The sequence below is a fragment of the Euprymna scolopes genome, chromosome 18 (assembly GCF_053919585.1).
Source record: "Euprymna scolopes isolate OS-2025 chromosome 18, ASM5391958v1, whole genome shotgun sequence".
NCBI classification, from domain to species: domain Eukaryota; kingdom Metazoa; phylum Mollusca; class Cephalopoda; order Sepiida; family Sepiolidae; genus Euprymna; species Euprymna scolopes.
Window position 1 is genome coordinate 101,262,089 of NC_136499.1, and position 21,632 is coordinate 101,283,720.

Consider the following 21,632-nt stretch of genomic DNA (forward strand, 5'->3'; position numbering starts at 1 on the left):
AAAAAAAAAAAAAAAAAAGAGGCCAATAATCGATTCTTAGACGATTATGCTATGTCAGTGTTCATGCTAAAAGTCATAGAATATTTATTTTATTTTAACTTTCTAGTTTGAGACGTTTGTTTATTTTTCCATTAATTTCACCGATTGATATGCTATTTCATATGAATATTAATTAAAATACTGGGGAAGCATAATAAATTTTTTGTTGCCATTTTTAATTGAGGATATACACTTGTATACCATTAAAATTCTGTGGACATGAAGAAATATATATATATATGTTTCTCGCATGCCTTTCTAGCTAGGGATTCCCCTTCCTTCCTTCTCTTCAAAAAATACTCCATTGCCAAAAGTATGCTTATTCATAAAGTCTGAAGAAATGCTGGTTCTGAAAATTTTCAAACGACATAATGCTTGAAATTGTCGAACTGGACATGGAAACAATTGTAACGTAAATTGAAATACACTTTTTGTTGCCACCAACACCTTGTTTTGAAGTCTTGTTTTGGCTTACACAGTATATTAATGCTCAATTATAAAATTTGATAATTTTGTAGCTTACTCTTTAAGCCAACCATTTTTGGCTTAAAACTCCTTGGTATATGAAAATTTACTGAATTTCATGAACTCAGTATAATTACATATAAGTCTCTATATATATATATATATGAGAGAGAGAGAGAGAGAGAGGATTAAAAAAGAATTTGAAGATTCTTTAAATTCTTTCAAGATTCTTCTGATGAATAGAATTAGGCTTCGAAATACCTAGGTATAAAGAGCATGCATATCCCTTACTTCTATTGATGTTATTTCCTTATCAAACTGATGGTTAGATCTATATATGCACTAGTATATATTTTGTATTGTCGATTTTTTTTTCCTTTTGTGCATATTTATGTGTGTGTATGTGTGTGTATGTTTACTTTAAAATAGATGATGTTATGAAGGCTGAATGGTAGTTGCCGTGGATATTAGTAAGCTGATGAGACATCATTTTAAAGTCCCTCCTTTTTGACACGAGTTGCATAATATTTCCAGATTGAAATCCAAGTTAATAAAAAAAAAAAAAAAAAAAAAGAGGCCAACAATCAATTCTTAGATAATTATATTTTGCCTTAACGGAGGGTCACTCTGACAGCCCCGTAGGCATTCCCCAGTGGGTGTGCCTAAGAAAGTAAGCAATAAACTTACTCCATCTGAAAGCTGAGAGTCAAGGTCTGGGAAGTGGGACTTCTAGGACCACCTCCAATCTATAGTCCCCCACAAGCCTGACTTTCACAAAAAACACTCATCTAGCTGAAACCACTATCAATAATTTCCCCCACTCTTTATCTGTACCTAAACCTAAACATAGATTTCATGAACAAAGCTTCTTTCTTAGAACTGCATGCCTGTGGAACTCTGTTCTGTTTTCCTGCTTTCCAACTGACTACAATATAGTTGTCTTCAAGTCCATCCAACATGAACAAATTCTTGATGAGCTATCCCCTTAAGTAATCCAGTTTACCCCCCCCCCCCCAAAAAAAAAAAGAAGAAAAAAAAAGGTCATCCCATACTCAAAAGTATGTTGAGAATATAATTTCAACTGGTATGCACTTGAAAATGGATGACATCATAAAAAATGAATGGTAGTTGCCAAAAGCAGTGTGACATTATAATGGATGAATGTTAGTGATCAAAACAGAATGACTTCATAATGGATGAATGATAGTGGCAACAATATGTGGATCTGCATGCTTGTTTGAAGGCCAGAGCTACTGTAACTGCTGGCTGCTGCTGCTTTATCAACAAAAGTCAAAGTTTTTTTTTTTTTTTTTTTTTTTTACACAGGCATCACTACTTATCAAGGCCAAGAGGCCACTCGAGGATAAGGGTTAAAGAGTGTACAGTAGTCAGTTGGACAATATAGTACTCGTTAGTAATGGAAATAACTTATATGGAACAGCTCATCAAAAACTTGTTTACGTTAGACTTGAAGACAACCATATTGTAGTCAGCTAGAAAGCAGGAAAATGGAAGACAATTCCCTAGGCGTGCAGAAACGATACGTTTTTAACTTACTTTTGGCCTTTGGGCCAGGATCAAAGTGTTACACGCCAATAAAAAATGTTTTAAACAATTAGGTTCTAAATAGGATGTCCCCCCAATACGAAAGGGTGAATGCAATATTATGGTGAAAGAAGATACTAGCTAAGAGAAAATTTTGTTTAGTTTTGGAGTGACAAGGATGACCAACGACCTCCCATTTTTCCCCCTTTTGAGTTGGCCTTGTGGTTAAGTTTTTGTTCATTTTGAACTTACATTGAATAAAGGATTTAATATCTTAAAGTGTAGTACCTGTTCTTCAGATGCTACACTTCAATTTCTTGTTCTCTCTTGGTGGAGAAGCAATGCTGACAATTTTTCATTTTTGTTCCTTTTCTACATTTTAAAAAACGACCCTGGTGTCTAACTCTGTCCCATGGGGAGGTATTGTAAATAGGATCTTTAAAAGTGAGAATGTGTGTGTGTGTGTGTGTGTGTGTGTGTGTGCGTGAGGACAATTTTTAACCTGCAGTTAAAGCCAAAATTATTGGCATCTTTTCAATTTTTACGTTTTTTGGAGAAAAAACATTTTTTCACTAATTATTTTTATTAAAGTGTTGATGAACATTTGTATCGACCATCTACAAATCTCCTGAAACACTTTTAGTTTATTATAAAATATTCAAAATAAATATTATTAATGATAACAAAAAACAGACGAATGCAAAGCCTTTGTTTTTAATAACAGCTTCCAGACGTTTTCTATACGACATTACTAAATTCCTACACACATCAACAGGAATATTAAACCATTCTTCCTTGGCGATATCTTCTAATTCCCTCAGGTTCCTTGACTTCCTTCTTTTCACGTTCGCCTTCACCACAGCCCACAAGTTTTCCATTGGATTCAAGTCCGGACTTTGACTTGGCCACTTCAGGATGTTTATTTCATTATCTAAAATCCATTTCTTCACCAATTTCGCCGTATGTTTTGGATCATTGTCCTGTTGGAAGACCGTTGGTTCCAAGACTAAGAGCTTCTGCAGGTTTTAGATTTTCAGTCAATATTTTAATGTATTGATCTTGCCTCATGACACCATCCACAGTGACAAGTTTTCCAGTGCCATTGGCCGAAAAACAACCCCAAAACATACGGTTTCCTTCACCATACTTCACCGTAGGGATTGTATTCTTTGGGTTGAAGGCTTCTCCTTTCTTCTGCCACACAAACGACACATCTTTGCTGCCAAAAAGTTCAATTTTAGTCTCATCTGACCATAAAACTGAACCCAAAAAAGTTGAATCCTTGTCAATAAACTCCCGTGCAAACTCTAAGCGGGCTTTAACACGTTTTGAGGAAAGGAGTCTTCGTTGGTCGGTACCCCTGAATCCCGTGTGACTTCAGTGTCCTCCTCTATGTCGAAACAGAAATTTCAATACCTTGATCGCTCAATTGTTGGACTACTTTCTTACCAGTAGTTTTCGGGTCCTTTTCCACTTCTCGAATGACTTGCCATACAGTTCTGAGAGAAAGGTTTTTATGGCCTCGACCCGTCAAGTTTTGAATCGTATTGAAAACACCATACTTCTTGATAATGTTTCTCACTGTTGACACAGGAACTTCAAAACGCTTATAAATGGATCTGTATCCACTACCTTTCATGTGTACATAACACTATTTTCTGTCTAACATCGAAACTGTGTTCCTTAATTTTAGCCAGCTTTGTAGTCTGGTGTTATTGATAAAGTGAAGGATTGAGTAATGCACGTTATTTATAGAAGGCTTTGGAACATTCTAGAAGATGATGCAATACCCAAATCATAATAAACAAGTATTATTTTGCATAAAATATTGTGAATTCTATGATAAAATTCATTGGTGCCAATAAATTTGAATTCGTCTGTTTTTTGTTATCATTAATAATATTTATTTTGAATATTTTATAATAAACTAAAAGTGTTTCAGGAGATTTGTAGATGGTCGATATAAATGTTCATCAACACTTTAATAAAAATAATTAGTGAAAAAATGTTTTTTTTTCTCCAAAAAATGCAAAAAAAAAGAAAGGGTGTCAATAATTTCGGCTTTAACTGTATATAATCAACAAATTTTTGATCTACAGACTTGAAATTTGGTATATAGGGTATTCAGACATGTGGACAACTTTTTAATCAGTTTTCATCCGGAGAGAAGGGGTCAAAATTGAAAAATTGTTACATGGGGGGAGGGTCATCAGATTTTTATCTATTTGCTAACTGTTTCATGAATGCGCATGCATAAATCATTCACAATACAGATTCCTTATGTTAAGAATAAGTAGGTTTGAAAACACTTTTTAAAGATTGTGGCAAGCTGGTGTAATGGTTATTGTACTTGACTCACTGTCTTTAGGCTTTGGATTTGATCTCAGTTTGAGTATTTTTTTTTTTACTTACAAGAAGTGAAATGTTTAGAAAAAAACATAATACTCGCATGCACATGTCTCAGTTTCTTTCCGTTTCTTTTTTTTCTTTTTATTTTTTTTACTTATAAGAAGTGAACTTTAAAAAAAAAAAACATAATACTTGCATGTACATCTCATTTTCTGTATGAATTAAAGTATAATAATCATATTTTACAATGGGGCAATGCCGGGTGGCCTGCTAGTAATAAATAAAAAATTAGCATGAATCAAAATATAATATTTATGTATATTTTACAGGCAATGTCAGACGGCCTGCTAGTACTCCATACAGCTTCATCACATGAAAACAAAATTTTGCCATTTGTTACAGTTTGGGGCCAATCTTTCAGCTGTTAGAAGCGGCATGCCTGTTTAAACCCTTATGCGGAAAGATACCATCTTGGAAAACAATTCAACCGAAATTCCCTTCTCATAAGGACATTTTTTATTTTAAAAGAAAAATATACATTAGAATCAGAAGGTTCTAGAAGATTGAGAGAGCACCTTTCAAAGAAAAAGAACATTTTTAAAGACCCTTTTTGCATATTTCTTAGCTTTCAGGGTTTTACATATCAAATTAGACTGATTTTGTATCATTATTTTAAAAAGGGACAAGGAATATTTTCCCCGTTTTGATTTATTACTATCGTTTGGACGATGAATTTAACTTTGTTGTTTAATTTGATAGAATTACTTCTAGAATGCTCTCTCAACTAAAGACCCCCTTTTTATGCAATTTGTACTTAATAGGTACAGGCAATAATGACGGAGAAAAGATAGAGGGACATAGTTTTGAAAGCTGGTTTATTATAACTTTTTTTTATAGGTTTCTAACTACTTTTTGATTGAATTTGAAAGATTAAAGCCTAAAGTTAATTTTCAAAAGGAAAAAAAACATATTTGTACACATGAAAAAATAGTTATAATGAAAAATGTTTTCATAGCAACATTCGGAAGCTGACAAATTCAGCTAAATTTTGAAGTTAAATAAATTCATTGTAAAAATCCTTTTGAAAAATAAATATTAGTTGGGTTTGTATTACTATACACATAGATTCGAAAAAGTTGTCCAAAAAAACAAATATATAACAAATAGATGTTATCAAAGGCGAGATAAGTTACTTTTCTAACTAACTGGAGAATTTTTTAGTGTTTTTATTCAATGTAACGTGTTTATTCAGTTTGAAAAACATAGTGTTTACCGATGTGTTGCATTTATTTAAAATTTAAAATGGCGCCGGACTCTCTGTTGAACATGGTAAGTTTGGGAAAATGAGTTAAAAAAAAAACTATGCAAAATACTGTTAAAAACCCACCGAATATATGTCAGCCTATGTCACAGTAACATATATTTAGCGATTTTCTAACAGTATTTTGTATAGTTTTTTATTTTTAACTCACTTTTCCAAACTTACCATGTAGGTGCAAAATAATAGTCGATGCTCCAAATGTATAAACATTTTGATCCCTTCCTTCACTTAAAAATTCACCAAACATCAGGAAATTAACTAATTTTAATCAGATTTTATTTATCAAATAATGATCACGGAATATAATAAACCCATTATTTTTATTTGAATCTTTGTGGAAATGTATTATTTTGTTTAAACAAAAAAAAAAACACCTTTACTATAGTCATGGTTTTCAGCAGTAAAAAAAAAAAATGAATGAATTTATTTTGCTTTTTTTATATGAAAATAAAGCATCGTAAATTGTAGCAATAAAAAATTTTTTTAGGAACATTATGAAAAAAGCCTCTAAAGTAATGAAACCGATATAACTCAAAGAAAAATAAATTTCTCAAAATTATCTATATTATCATTGAGTTATAAATAAGTTTATTCAATATTTTCACCCAAAATAAATTATAATTGCAAAAATATTTCCTCTTTTTTTTTAGATTACATTTTTAGCGTAATTTTTATATGTAAGATTCTAATATTTTCTTTGCCTGAATGAATGTGTAATCTTCAGTGTAACATAATTTTTATATAATCTTGAAAAATAGTAATAATAAAAAATTGAAAAAATATAAAAGCAGGAACACAGAAAACTAATTAAATTTTTAAAAATGGTAAAAATTATATACACGTTCACGATAGGAATGTACGGATGCACATTTGAGGGGAGGGGGAAGAAACCCAGTCGATTTCATTTTCAGATACCTTCATTTTCAGATAGCTTTCTTACATTCTGACATTTTGGGCTTCCATAGAACTTATGCTAGATGAATTTTCATTTGTTTTGATTATGCAGTCAGAATCTCTCGGTATTGGGGACTAATTAAGCTATTTTTTTTTTTGTAAAAACGAGTTTTTTTTTGTTTTTTTTTAATTAATTCAATATCTTAGGACTTTACTATTTATCTTCGAAATAGTCACAGAAAACTAATATTTATCTTTCAAAGGATTTTTATAATGAATTTATTTAACTTCAAAATTTAGCTGAATTTGTCAGTTTCCAAATGTCGGTGTGAAAACATTTTTCATTATAACTTTTTTTTCACGTGTACTAACATTTTTTTCTTTTGGAAATTAACTTTAGGCTTTAATATTTCAAATACAATCAAAATAATTAAATCCTTCTTAGATAAAAGAAAAGTCCAGGTTGCCCTCGACGATCGTACATCTAAACAATATGATATAAATGCGGGAGTGCCTCAAGGGTCTATCCTTGGACCTCTATTATTCCTAATATTCATAAATGACCTCTCTGACAAAATTGTCTGTGAGATGGGTATATATGCTGATGACACTACACTCTATAACAGACATGACAGGAAAACAAATGAACTCATATCTAAAGAAATGGCAGAAACACTAGAGGATGACCCCCGGTCTGTAGTGGAATGGAGACAAAAATGGATGGTCCCATTCAATGCTGCTAAGACTAAACTTGTTTCCTTCAATAATTACAAGAAGCCTTCTCTACCACCAATAACAATGGCCAATGACTTTACTGAAAGTACATCCTTTAAACTCCTCGGCCTAACGTTCACAGGAAACATGAGTTGGAATAATTACATTGAAAGTATTGCCAGGACCGCTGCGAAGAAGGTAGGTTCTCTCTACCGTGCTAAAAAGCTCCTAACGCCCAAAAGTATCCTGTACCTCTATAAGGTCACCATTCGCCCATGTATGGAGTATTGTTGTCATATTTGGGCTGGTGCATCTGCTAGTAGTCTCTTGCTTCTAGACAAGGTTCAAAAGAGAGTCGCCAATCTGATAGGTCCTGAACTGTCATCTAAGCTTCAGCCTCTGACGAACTGCAAGCACTTGTACCCCCTTGACGTAAATACCCCTGACAAACCCGACAAGCAGCTAAATCCCACCCCCTTAACAGTAGAGATCCCTAGATATAAAAGAGCCTTCTACTCCAGTAGTTTCTTCCCCAGAACCGCTGGACTTTGGAATTCCCTTCCGGGTCCCTGCTTCCCCAACTGTACTGACATGCAGAAGTTCAAGTGTAACGTGAACCGACATCTTGCTGCCCAATTCCCCACATAGTACCCTGTAGCTTATGTCCCTGATAGTAGCCCTCTACATCAAAGTGGCAACGTGCCTTGTTTGGGGTGAAAAACGTAATAATAAAAAAAAAAGGTAATCAAAAACCTACGAAAAATTATGATAAACCGCCTTTCAAAACTATGTCCCCGTATCAGTTTTCCAGCATTAATACCCGTATTTAGCAGGGATGTGCAGAGGAGGTGGGGGATGCATAGAACCTGCCTCTTTTACTCATGTTTTAAAAGTGCTCTTTTCGGAGGAATGTATTATAGGCCTGTGCCCCATCGAGACACCGGTTTTTTTTTTTCACTTGAGCACCTACCCTGAAAAAGCTTTCTGTACGTCACTAATATCTTTTGGCATCTTTTGAGAAATTCTACAATTATAATCACGTAAACAGTTTTTTAAAAAAATTCTATTCTTATTAAAGGCATAAGAATTATTATCCTTGGATCGTTAATTAGAATGGTCGTTGTTTTTGGGTTTTTTTCTTCGCCATTTTTTTAATTTTTTCTTTTCTTCTTAGTTCAAAAGGGTTAGGGTTATTCACAACAATTAGCATTCACTGTTCAGATATAATATTTCCCTGGCTTTATTAAGCCTTGGTCTATTTTGGGAAGTTTTTCCACTTGTTATTGTTCTTTCTGCTTCAAGCCACTAATAATTGCTTCAAAGGACCTGGTCTCCCGAACGGAAGCGAAGAAATTTCGTATTACCAGCACATTAGACTGGTTGATTGAAAATGCTACTTGACTGGCCTCTCTCGAATCAAGCTCTTTAGGTGTTAATAAATGGTTAACTGAGTTAGATGGTTTGTTTGACCAGTTGATGTGAAGAAAGATTAAAAATATGTCGAGATTCTACGTAGTTTACTTCTGATGTGAGATTAAAATTATTCGCGATGAAGCCTAGTCTAGAAGAATCTGGTTTAAAACAATCTACTGCTATTTAACCGATCAGAATGGAATTGGACTGTCCTAAATTTAGTGAGTCCCCCTCATCGGATAAATTTAAATTTCGTAGCTTCCTCAGGAGGTTTGAGTTATGTTCAACCAACATGGGGAAAGCAGACAAGCTACTTTTATTAAATTCAAAATTAATGGGCAAGGCATTCGACCTTGTTTCCAACTTAGACATAACTCCTGATAATTACGATCAGGCATTGGCATGTTTAAAAGACAGATTCGTTAATCCTTTTTTAATTAAAAATCAAATTTTCGAGGAAATTATTCCTCAGTCAGAACATATTACACTATTTAAGGACCTCAAGGTCTTCCTTGAATGTGTCAAACTAGACTTATGCAAAATAGATAAGTCATTTGGTATGAGCTTCCTTTTGGATAATTCAACATCTGGGGCTATGATAGCTCATATCTTGTTCGAGAAATTCCCAAACAATGTATATAGAGAAATTATGAGCAGGACAAATGAATATTTCCCTTCTCTTTCTTCTATAATGTGACATAGTTTCGACATTTTGGAAATTTTAATGGCGGCACCACTAGACACAACAAGACAGAAAAATATCCCGCCTAAAACGTTGGCTTCTTCTTCGAAACCAAGGTCCAATATAGCAGTAAAGGGCCATCTTGTCTACTTCTACTTCCTGTTAGATACAAGAAGTCAGAGGCCATTCTTTTCACATACAGTGGAGATGCCAGTAAACACTCTTATTGGGTCTAATTCTTTGAAACTTCAGGAACTTGAAGTCTCCCTTAAACTGGGTTTTCAAAGACTCTTTCTATTTTCTGTTTTATTTGCTAATGACCTGAAGCTGAATTTTCACGTGGACAGGTTCGATGAAATCATGTCAAAATTGACTAATGAGGGTTTTCGTCTTTGTCCAGGATACATGGAATTGAATGGCTCTGCTATTCATGGAATAATAGGTCTGGATCTAATTCAACAGATAAATAACCGCCGTTTAATCAAATGTTTGGTAGGTACTGTGTGGAAGATTTCCAAGTACGTAATTCCCTTTGGTGAAGGATCCAAATTTTAGAATTTCAATTCAAATGTTAAGGAAGAGTTACCGACCTTTGATAAGGTGCTAAATGCTCTCCCTACATGCAATTCTTATTTGATTGATATCGTGCTGAATCCTACTGTTACTTATGAGGATGCACTTGAACTGTTCTTTAATGAATCTTCCGTAGAGCATGGTATTGAGAGGTTTTTCTCTCTGTGGGGTATACGGTTAGAAAAGAAGAAAAAAAAAAAAAAAAAAAGAAACGTACCGGGCGTATCTGCATCGCTCTTTGGGAAAGAAGAAGGAAAGGATGGCCAGCACATTTGTATACGTGAAGGGCATCTTGGGAAGGCAGAGCATGATGGAAGAAGCTATTTTTTTTTCCTGTCTCTTCCTTTTTTTTCTAGACAGGAGGATATAAAAACAGGGGAAAATTCCCTGGGGCAGCAGAGAGAAAAGAGTCGTGAACATCTTCTCTTGAAAAGAATTTTGTATTGCTGACGTTTGGATTGTGCGGTGTGACATTATTGGCGAGAGGTCAGGTGTAGTCGATTGGAAAAGAAGAGGGCAGAAACGTGCTGTTGTCGAGAGAGTGACTCACTCCTTCCCGAACCCCAGAACCGAATACTGATTATAATCCTAGAAGCTATTTCGGCTAGTCAAGCAGGTTAACATGGCTGACTGGAGACTCTCAACTCAGATGTTGAGACCCTTCACTGGGGAGAGTGACCTAATTAAATGGCTGGAAAAATTAAAGATGGTGACAAGATTGCAAAAAATCGAAGACATGGTCACCCTGCTGCAGCTCTACTTAGAAGGGGAAGCCCTCACTATTTACCAGCAGATGCGCGATAAAGATAAGGAAGACCTTGCCTCAGTGGAGCAAAGACTGAAATTGGCTTTTGCCGAGAGTCCATTTGAAGCACTTGGCAAGCTTGCAAGTTTGAGGTGGACAAGTGAGTCTGTTGACATCTTTGCTGCAGAGATCAGGAGACTGGCAGGATTGGCTGGTTAAGATGACGGTAAAGCTATACCTAGTGAATGGTTTCCCAGAAGAAATCTCCGCGAACATGCAGAGAATCACTGAAATCAATACAATGGAAGTGGACGATCTCTTGGTCCACGTCAGAGTCCTAGTCAAGAATGTCAAGGGCCCAATCGTGGCTGCAGCTGTGAGTGGAAATAAGTGCATGAGGCCCTACTTGAATGACGAGAGACAGGCAGCGAGGCGCCAGGAGGGGAGGCCTGCCATCAAGTGCTTCCGGTGCCAGGGTCCTCACCTGCTCAAGAACTGCAAAGAGCCGAGACCAGGGGTCATCTGCTACCAATGTGGACGAGTGGGGCACATTAGCCACTATTGCGTTGCTGCACGGGACCAGGGAAACGACTGAAGGGGAGCCATTGACTACGAGCCCTGGTGTTGGATCGTCTGGTTGGTGATGTTGATGTGGTTTTAGGTGTAAGTGCGATCAACCAACTGGGAGGCGCTACGTTGAGAGGGGGCCAAGTAACTTTTGGACGCCTCAGGGCAGTAGGAATGGCAGGAGTGGAAGGTGATAGAAATATCAGAACACAAAAACCAGAGGCTTGCTGCATCAAGGACGAGGATTTTCTGGCGAGGTTTGATGGTGAGAGGTGGACGGTGGAATAGAAATGGATCTCCGGGCTTCAGGAACTACGAAACAAAGTAAGCTGCTACGAGAAAACACTGCGAGGAGAAATAAGAAAAGGATTCGAGGAAGAAGTGGAGAATTCTGAAACCGTGGACAAGGGAAGAAAAAGGAGTGCTACCATTACTGGTGGTTGTGCAACCCACAAAGAATAAAGTTAGACTGGTACTGGATTTCAGAGAATTAAACAGATACGTAGCCTGCCACACTGGAAAGGGGATTGATGTATGCGAAGAGGTGATGAGGAAGTGGAGGAGAATGAAGCAGGCCACTAAGATTGTTGACCTGAAGTCGGCTTATCTCCAGATCCATGTAGATGAAAAACTCTGGAAACATCAATTGGTCCGGCACAAGGGGAAGTTGTATTGCCTGACGAGGTTATTATGACTGCCGTGCTGAAGACAGTGCTGAGTAAAGACTGTACAGTGGACAAGGCCACTAGTTCATACATTGACAACATTCTCATGAAGGAAGCAGAGGTGACAGCAGAGAAAGTGAGAGGCCATGTCGCCAGGTATGGGTTGACTGCAAAACCGGCGGAGTCCCTGGATGGAGGAGCGGCGTTGGGGTTGAAACTATGCCGAGATGGCAAAGGAAGTCTTGTCTTTAGACGAGGGAATGCAATACCCGAAATCGGAACCGACCTGACAAAACGAGAACTCTTCTCAGTCTGCGGGAGACTGGTGGGACACTATCCAATTGCCGGCTGGCTCAAGATAGCGTGCAGCTTTATTAAACGACAAACGGGAACTGATGGCTGGGAGGGCCGTGTGACGAAGGAGGTCACAAACATGCTACAAGAAATCATCGCAAGAGTGATGAAAAAAGACCCAGTAAAGGGGGAATGGTACGTCAGCGGCGGAGACACGGGGGTGATTTGGTGTGATGCCAGCAGTCTGGCATTGGGCGTCGTATTAGAGATGGGAGACGTAACTGTGGAAGATGCGGCGTGGTTAAGGAAGAAAAACGACTATTCCCATATCAACGTAGCTGAACTGGAGGCCGCTATGAAAGGAATCAATCTGGCTCTGAAGTGGGGATTGAAAACGATTGAAATCAAATCCGATTCGGCAATGGTAGTTTCATGGATCAGATCAACAGTGACTGGCGATAAGAGAGTTAGGACCAGAGGTTCTGCAGAAATGCTGATCAAGCGCAGGCTTGGAGCACTTGCAGATTTGATAGCGGAATTCCAGTTGAAGGTATCTGTAGTGCTGATCTCATCAGAAAAAACAAGGCGGATTTGATGACACGGGTAAAGAAGGCCTGGCTGCAAGAGAGAAAGGAGGTTTCTTCAGTATGCTGTGCAGGAGAGGAATTTAAAAAGTTACATGAAATGCACCACTTTGGTCGAGAACGGACGTTATTCCTGGCAAGAGAGGTTTACCCGGAAACCACCGAGAAGGAGGTCAGGGAGGTAGTGGAGCACAGTCAGGAGTGCCAATCGATATACCTCGGACCATCCAGACATGAAGCAGGAGAGTTACACATTGCAGAGGACTGGAAGCGATTGGCCATTGATGTGACCCATTATCGCCATAAGCTGTATCTGTCGATGGTCGACTGTGGACCGGGAAAGTTTGCCATATGGAGAGAGATCAGAGCAGAAGCTGCATGGGCGATCGGAGGGGTCATTGAAGAAATATTTTTGGAAAGAGGGCCGGTTGAGGAACTGTTAATGGACAATGGCCCCGCTTTCCGATCAGAAGCCTTTAAAGAGGTGTGTGATAGGTGGGGAGTAAGGCAATTTTTTAGGACAGCGTATCGGCTGAGTGGCAATGGGATAGTGAAGAGGAATCATCGCACCATCAAGGCTGCTGCGGAAAAAAGCAAGATTTCACCCATGGAGGCGGTGTTTTGGTACAACATCTCACTGAAAATCAGACAAGATGAGACAACTGTGCCTCATAGAGCCATCTTTGCATATAAGTGGCGGCATCCGTGCAACAAAACGGTAGGAATTGAGGGTGAAGAAGCTACCATTAAAATGGACGAGAAGGTGTGGGTAAAGCCCCCCCCAATGCAAAATGTACCACTCGCTGGGGAATGGGGGGGGGGGTTGTAACGGGAACGCAGTCAAAGAACAACGTAATCGTGAATGGCATTCCCTTGCATATCCTAGACCTGCGTTGTGTAACCCTGCCGGTGCGCAGTGATGGCAGTGAAGAGGAGGAAGTCGATATCCACCAAGAAGCTAACGATGCACCCCAATTCGACTTAGCCGCACATTGTGGTTCTTTACAACTGGACGAGAATGTCTGTAGTGAACCGGAAAATGTCAACCCCCAAGAAGTTATCCCCCAGAGGCCTCAACGTGAGAGGAGGAGGCCTGCTTGGATGAAGGATTATGAAGTGTCTTATTGATCTCAAAGATCAGGGGGGGGGCGTGTGGGGTATATGGTTAGAAAAGAAAAAAAAAATAAAGAAACGTACTGGGCGTATCTGCATCGCTCTTTGGGAAAGAAGAAGGAAAGGATGGCCAGCGCATTTGTATACGCAAAGGGCATCTTGGGAAGGCAGAGAATGATGGAAGAAGCTATTTTTTTTTCCTATCTCTTCCTTTTTTTTCTAGATAGGAGGATATAAAAGCAGGGAAAAATTCCCTGGGGCAGCAGAGAGAAAAGAGTCGCGAACATCTTCTCTTGAAAAGAATTTTGTATTGCTGACGTTCAGATTGTGCGGTGTAACATTGGTGGCAAGAGGCCAGGTGTGGTTGATTGGAAAAGAAGAGGGCAGAAACGTGCTGTTGTCGAGAGAGTGACTCACTCCCTCCCGAACCCCAGAACCGAATCCTGATTATAACCCTAGATTCCATTGGAATTGATGAGAACAATAAGTTGTTTTCCTGTGATGAAGAAAAGATAAATAAATTTAAAGAATCTATCGTCCTCAGAGACGGAAAATATTATATTGATCTGCCGTGGGACTCTGAGAAAGTTTTTCAAGTAGAATCTTATTATGTGGCCTTTTTGCGAATAATGCCGAGGATGGCAGAATCCTTAAATAATAAGGGTCTGTATGGTGACTATCTGCAAGTTTTCAGAGAATATGAAGACTGCGGAATAATTGAATCCTTCTTGGTTCCACCCGAAACATATGAGAATTACATTTGGATCCCCCACAGACCTGTTATTAAGGAAGGTCTGGGCGGTAACAACGAAGATCCGCCCTGTCTTCAACTGTTCATTAAAACGTCGGGGGAGGGGTACTTCAATCAATGACACCGCTTACTCTGGTATCAATTTAACAGCTCAACTATTGGACCTATTACTAGCCTTCAGAAAAACAATTATGTTCTTTTGGGCGATTTCTGTAAAGCCTTTCTACAGATTCATCTGAAATCTATTCAAGATAAGAATAGATTTTGTTTTTTTCTTAAGGTGGACAATAAAATGTATACTTTCAGATACAGTAATATTGCAGACTTTGGCCTTCGGGACAAGATCAAAGTGTAGTATCTGTTCTTCAGATGCTGCACTTCTATTTCTTGTTCTCTTTCGGTGGAGGAGAAATCCTTCACGACTAAGACAATTTTTATTTTTGTACCTTTTCTCCACGTTAAAAAACGACCCTGGTGTCTAACTCTGTCCCTTGGGGAGGCATAGTAAATAGGTACAGTACTATTGCATTTGGCTTTAATGCCAGTCCTACTCAAATTTCATGCTGATTTGGTTTTCGGGGAAAGCATCCAATGCTGCTTCAATTCACAATGTGTTTTATTAAAATTATAGGGTTTGTATTACTATATACATAAAAAAAAAAACTACACAAAATACTGTTAATAAACTCACTGAATATATGTCCGCCTATGTCACGGTAACATGTATTGAGCGAGTTTCTAACAGTATTTTGTGTAGTTTTTTTTTAAATTTTTCCCCAAACTTACCGTGTTAAAGAGAGAGTCGGGCGCCATTTTTAATTTCCCAATACATCGGTAAGCACTATGTTTTTTCGAGCTGAATAAACAGGTTACAGTAAATAAAAATACTAGAAAATTATCCAGTTAGGTAGAAAAGTAACTTATCCTGCCTTTGATAGCATTTATTTGTTATATATTTGTTTTTTGACAACTTTTTCGAATCTATGTGTACAGTAATACAAACCCAAATTATATTTTCTTACGCAAACTTTTCAATAAATGTTTTTACAATTATATATTGATGCATTTTTGTACAATGAATGTTTTGGTTTTCAAATATTTTTGTGTTCGGAAAAAGAAAAAAAAACATCTATGTGTTGAGTGGTGCCCGGAAAACTCGTCTCCGGAAAACTCGTCTCAGGAAAACTGGTCCCCTTTCGCTAGGTAGGAAAACTGGTCCCTTATTGAATAAATATCGATTGAAAACACATTTTATGATCGTTCTTGAAGGAGATATTATTTTTTAAAATAGACTATAGCCCAAGCCCCACCCCCTAATATTTTTTTAAAATATTTTTACTTGTTTAATGTTTTTTTGTTTTGTTTTTTTAAATAAAATCGATTTTCTAAGTGTCCGTTTTCTACCTAACTGGCTAAGTTCTTAGTGGTTTCACTTATATTAAAGCGTTTATTATGTTCATACAAAGTTAATTACAAATTTTTTTGTTGTTCTTATTTTAACGATGTTTTTTGGAGTCATAAAAACAATAATTAAAAACAAAAACAAAAAATTAAAAAACAGGGAGCGAAATCGCCGATTCGATTTTTCGTTACTTTTTTGTTTTGGGGTTTGTATTACTGTACACATAGATTCGAAAAAGTTGTCAAAAAACAAATATATAACAAATAAATGTTATCAAAGGCAAGATAAATTACTTTTCTACCAAACTGGATATAATTTTCGTGTTTTTATTCAATTTAACATGTTTATTCAGCTCAAAAAGCATACAGTGTTTACCGATGTATTGGAAAATTCAAAATGGCGGCCGACTCTCTCTTTAACACGGTAAGTTTGGGAAAAGGTGTTATAAATAATAAACTAGACAAAATACTATTAAAAAACCACCGAATATATGTCAACTTATGTCATGGTAACATATATTGAGCGAATTTCTAACAGTATTTTGTCTAGTTTATTATTTATTACACCTTTTTCCGAACTTACCGTGTTAAAGAGAGAGTCGGCCGCCATTTTAAATTTTCCAATACATCGGTAAACACTGTATGCTTTTTGAGCTGAATAAACATGTTAAATTGAATAAAAACACGAAAATTATATCCAGTTTGGTAGAAAAGTAATTTATCTTGCCTTTGATAACATTTATTTGTTATATATTTGTTTTTTGAGAACTTTTTCGAATCTATGTGTACAGTAATACAAACCCATAAATTCTTTTTAAATAAAAAAGCGGTCTCGTTTATGAACATAATAACCGCTTTAAAATAAGTGAAACCACTAAGAACTTAACCAGTTAGGTAGAAAACGAACACTTAGAAAATCGATTTTATTAAAAAAAAAAAAAAAGAACATTAAACAAGTAAAAAATTTTTTTTTAAATATTATGGAGGTTATAGTCTATTTTAAAAAACAATATCTCCTTCAAGAACGATCATAAAATGTGTTTTCAATCGACATTTATTCAATAAGGGACCAGTTTTCCTACCTAGCGAAAGGGGACGAGTTTTCCGGAGACGAGTTTTCCCGGGACGAGTTTTCCTAAATTCGTGTTGAGTAATACAACCCCGCTTTTCGAGCTGAATAAACATGTTGAATTGAATAAAAACACGAAAATTATATCCAGTTTGGTAGAAAAGTAATTTATCTTGCCTTTGATAACATTTATTTGTTATATATTTGTTTTTTGACAACTTTTTCGAATCTGTGTGTAATACAAACCCTTTTGACCCGTTATTTATTTCCCGTGTTATTTGACCAAAAAGAAATTGGAGTTCTTGCACCCTAACAATCGCGCCATCCGTGTAATGCAGAGGTGCCAAATATTTGAAATAAAAAAATAAATTTATAATAAAGATTTTATACCGCTTTAGATCCGCTCCGCAGAAACCGGAAGTCAAAAACAGCAGATAATCTTGACTTTAACTGTGGCTCTATCTATCTTTAACACCGGTTATTTTAAAATTCAGTCACCCGTTGTTTATAAGATTTTTCTGCGGAGCTGTCAGCTACAAAATGAAACGAATATTTTTTTTTTTTTTCAAATTATATTTTTTTTTATTCTGTTCTACGTAACTACCTAAAAAAGTAGAATCTCTTTTTTTCTATTCTTTTCTGTCAAATTTTTTCGGATCGGAAACGGATTAAAAACGTCGAATCTACTTTTGGTGTGTATGTGTGTGTGAGAGAGAGAGAGGCACTTCTAATTTATCGAAGGGAGATAAATTATGCAAGAAAAACTGCATGAATTATCTCCCTTTAAAAATTCTGATCTTCTGATCCTTTCTGCTTTACTTTACCATCTGATGTCGCTGTTGAGCAAAAGAAATTATCGAGGGCAAAAGAAAGGACACCACTTTTTGCTAAACAGTCGTTTGATTGTGAATCGGCCTAGCTCAGCGAAAACTATCACTACGAGCTTGCCGAACACTTTGGCCTTGTGGCAATTCTAAGGGGGTGGAGTGTCGTAATATTGGTAATACTAATTGGTAAATGTTACCATTGGCGACATAAATTATCTTAAAGGAAATAGTTGTCACGTATTTGTGTTAAAAAAAAGAATGTAAGATTTAATTAGTGGTTATATACATTTTAAGTTCCGTAATTCCGGAATAGGGCATAATCGCGATAATAACACTAGTTCTCGTTAGATCACTGAAGTTAAGCAACGCGGAGCCTGGCCAGTCCTAGATGGGTGAGGCGAGGCGAGGCGAGGCGAGGAGGCGCTGCTGCATTCGCTGCAAGGCATATCATGTTCGAGATATAATGCGGTTGAATTTAATATTTCCTGTAAGCTTCCCCCTTTGGAGGAAGCCGACATAGCTCGCCAAGGGCTAATACCACACTCGGTACTGACTCGGAATCCTAACTTAATGTTCTAAGGGAAGTAACTCTATATTACTAAAGTAGTTAAAAATTATTTCTTTCTTACAATTATTCGAACGTTTGTTCAGGAAAAATTACGGTAAACTTTTACTTTCTTTCCACTTTTAAAATGACGATTCTAGGTTTCCGGATATGTTGAAAACAAATATCACATTCAAATTTGGGACAGACAAATAGTTTTCTGGATAGTAAGACATTTTTCCAGTGTATTATTTAAATGTCAGTGGCGTGCGCGATTCTTAACATGGGGAGAAAGGGGATATTTGTAAAACGCATACGCATATTCAGTTGAAAAAAAAAAAAAAATGGCCCCATTAAAAAAGTGATGGATTAAGGTCTTAATATTCAGAAAACTACTACTTCTCTGACCTAGTGCTCAGTAAAAATGGCACTGCTAAAAATGGCAAAACGTGAATAACTAGGTAAAAATGGCACTTAGGCAATAAAAAATTAGGACCGTTCAAGAAATGCGAACTGAGCCCTATTCCCCTAATTTAAAATAGCACTAACTCCTTTAACCTGAGTTTGGAAAAAGTTGATTTGGTTAAGTTCAAATTCTGTAGAAGCACCGATAAGAAAAATTATTATGTTTAATAATTATTTTATAATAAATTGTTATATATAATAATCTGAAATAAAGCCTATATAAAATTTTATCGCTTCCATATTTATCTTAATTCAATTTATTTTATGAAATCTTGAAAATGGGAACTTAATTCAATGATTTAATCACTGGTGGCCACTGCTTTTAATTTTCTTGCACCAAAAAGATTTTTACTTAACAAAATTGGTTTACAAATTACAAGTGTCGAGCATTATGTGAAAACAAGAAAAAAATGGTCGACATGATACGCTTATATCTTTGGAGTCTCGATAATGACTTAAAAATAAAAATAAAACAAATTACTGGTAGAAACTCACCCAATAAATGTTATACTTACGTTTATTAGGTGGGTTTCTTCCAATATTTTGTTTTATTTTTAAACTATTATTGAGCCTCTAAGTTAAGGATGGCTTCCTAAATAATCTGCAAAACCTGAAGAGAGAGGATGTTCTTAATTATTCTGTACTTTCACCTAACAATTTAATAAATAAATAAACTTGGGATAGGGAAATTGATAATCTCGCCAGAAGTTATATTACTGATAAAGTTTGATATCAGGGATTGAATCTGATCAAACACCATTTGCTGCTAACTTGGAATCAGGTACTCTTCTGGTTTACCGATATTTATAAAATAATCATTGCTTTTGTTTTGCTTTTGTTTGTTTATGTTTTTCCCCAATTTGGAATTATAACTTTTTTGTTGTGAAAGAAAATTAGTTATTATTTGTCATGGTTTCCACCAAAAGAAACCACTCACCCAAAAAAGGATCCCAATTCAAAATGTAAAAATCACAGCCAACGGCCCTTTTGACAAATATTTTGATGTGAATAATTATCCTGTGGAACTCTGAATAGTACAATTCCCGCTAGAATAATATTCACAACTTTCCCAGCTTCAATTTGATATGACACATGAATATAAACCTTGAACAGATGATTCCCTACAGTACTTTAAAGACACAAAAACAAGCACAAATCAAAAACAAAAACGACGACCAGCGCTGCAAACCTTGGTGCCTAACACTATGTCCTCTGTACGAGTATAAATACAGTAGTTTTTTCAACTAGCAGTCAGTCACGGCTAGATCACTACATGGCGAGATTGGATTCGTCAGCAGCCCAACCCAACTCAGCAGCAGCAGCAGTCATGTCCACACAGAACGGTTCAGACTACCTCCCCGATAATGACCGAACCCAGTCGCAGCAGCCGCGACTGCTTACTGTCGATTTGCTCAATTTCCAGCAGCCCAGCATCTCAAGTCAGCGCGTTACCTGTAGTCACTAGCGACGACCTCTTAGCTATGCCAGTTCAAACACCAGCTGGACTCCAACCCTCAGCCTGAGACCTCCTACCACCATTCAGTTTGTTTTCGGAAAATAAACCTGAACAGATTTAAATTTGTTCCCGACGGTATCTACTGCGTTTGCCATCTCTTCTTTGCCATTGTCATTTTTCATTTTCTTCTTGCCTGTGTTGTCTTTTAATTGTAGGGTTGATTGCTACCGACATTCGGCCCTGCAACAAATTAGAGCTCTGACTACTTATGCAGAATAGTGGGAACTAATAATTATTATTTTAAAAAATCATTTTCTAGTGAGAAAAATCCCTTTGAATTGAACTACATAGTTTTGGGTTCAATATTGATGAAAGGGGTCGCTTAATAGCTGGTAAAAATTACAAGTTTTCTGGGCAAAAACAAAGAACATAAAAAAAACAAAATAATAAATATCAATCCTAGTGACTCCTAACTTGGCTAGGGATATAACTTATAATGAAAGAAAGTGGATATACAAGCAGTTAAGTGTTATATTACTCCACAAATACTTTTCACACTGGCTCAAAAGGATGCTCAAACTAGTAGAAAGCATTATTGATCTTGATTAGCCCTTATTTTAAAAAAGAAAGCCAAACCCCCACCCCTACCGGGGTAAAGGCCTGTAAAAATATTTATTTAATTTCTTTTAGGAGAAGGGAAGGGGGCTTCGCCCTATTTTAACCTAGAGGAATGAGAGCTTAACCTGTACTTCTCCAATGGTTCAAATTTTTGGAATGATCCTAATTTCTATTGTCAAAGTGCCATTTTTACCTAGTTATTCACTTTTGCCATTTTTAACTAAATTCGTCTGACCCAAATTTAAATGCGATATTCATTTTTACCTGAAAACTTGTAAATTCGTCATTTAACAAAGTAAAAAAAATACTAAAATTACAATATCGTCAGGTTTATATATATACTAGCGGGGAGTACCTGGCATTGCTCGGGTGTTTGTAGGTGTGTGTGTTTTTGGGTAAATAAAAAGAAAAATCGTTGGTTGTTTTTAAAAAAAAAATGAAGCCTTGACATGCAGTTGGAAAATAGTAAAGTGTGAAAAAAAAACAAAAAAACGTGCGACCTGGCAGGTACCCGTTTTTGACGAGTTAATGATGTGAA

General features: G+C 36.5%; 1 pseudogene across 1 annotated transcript in view; it reads right to left on the reverse strand.

The window, feature by feature from the left end:
* Positions 1-17,688, reverse strand: part of LOC145297718 (casein kinase I pseudogene) — a 95,676-nt pseudogene extending 77,988 nt beyond the window's left edge. Inside the window, exon 1 of the transcript XR_013870313.1 lies at positions 17,575-17,688. The product of XR_013870313.1 is annotated as a casein kinase I pseudogene (transcript). The remainder of the gene's footprint in view (positions 1-17,574) is intronic.
* Positions 17,689-21,632: the final 3,944 nt, after the last annotated feature.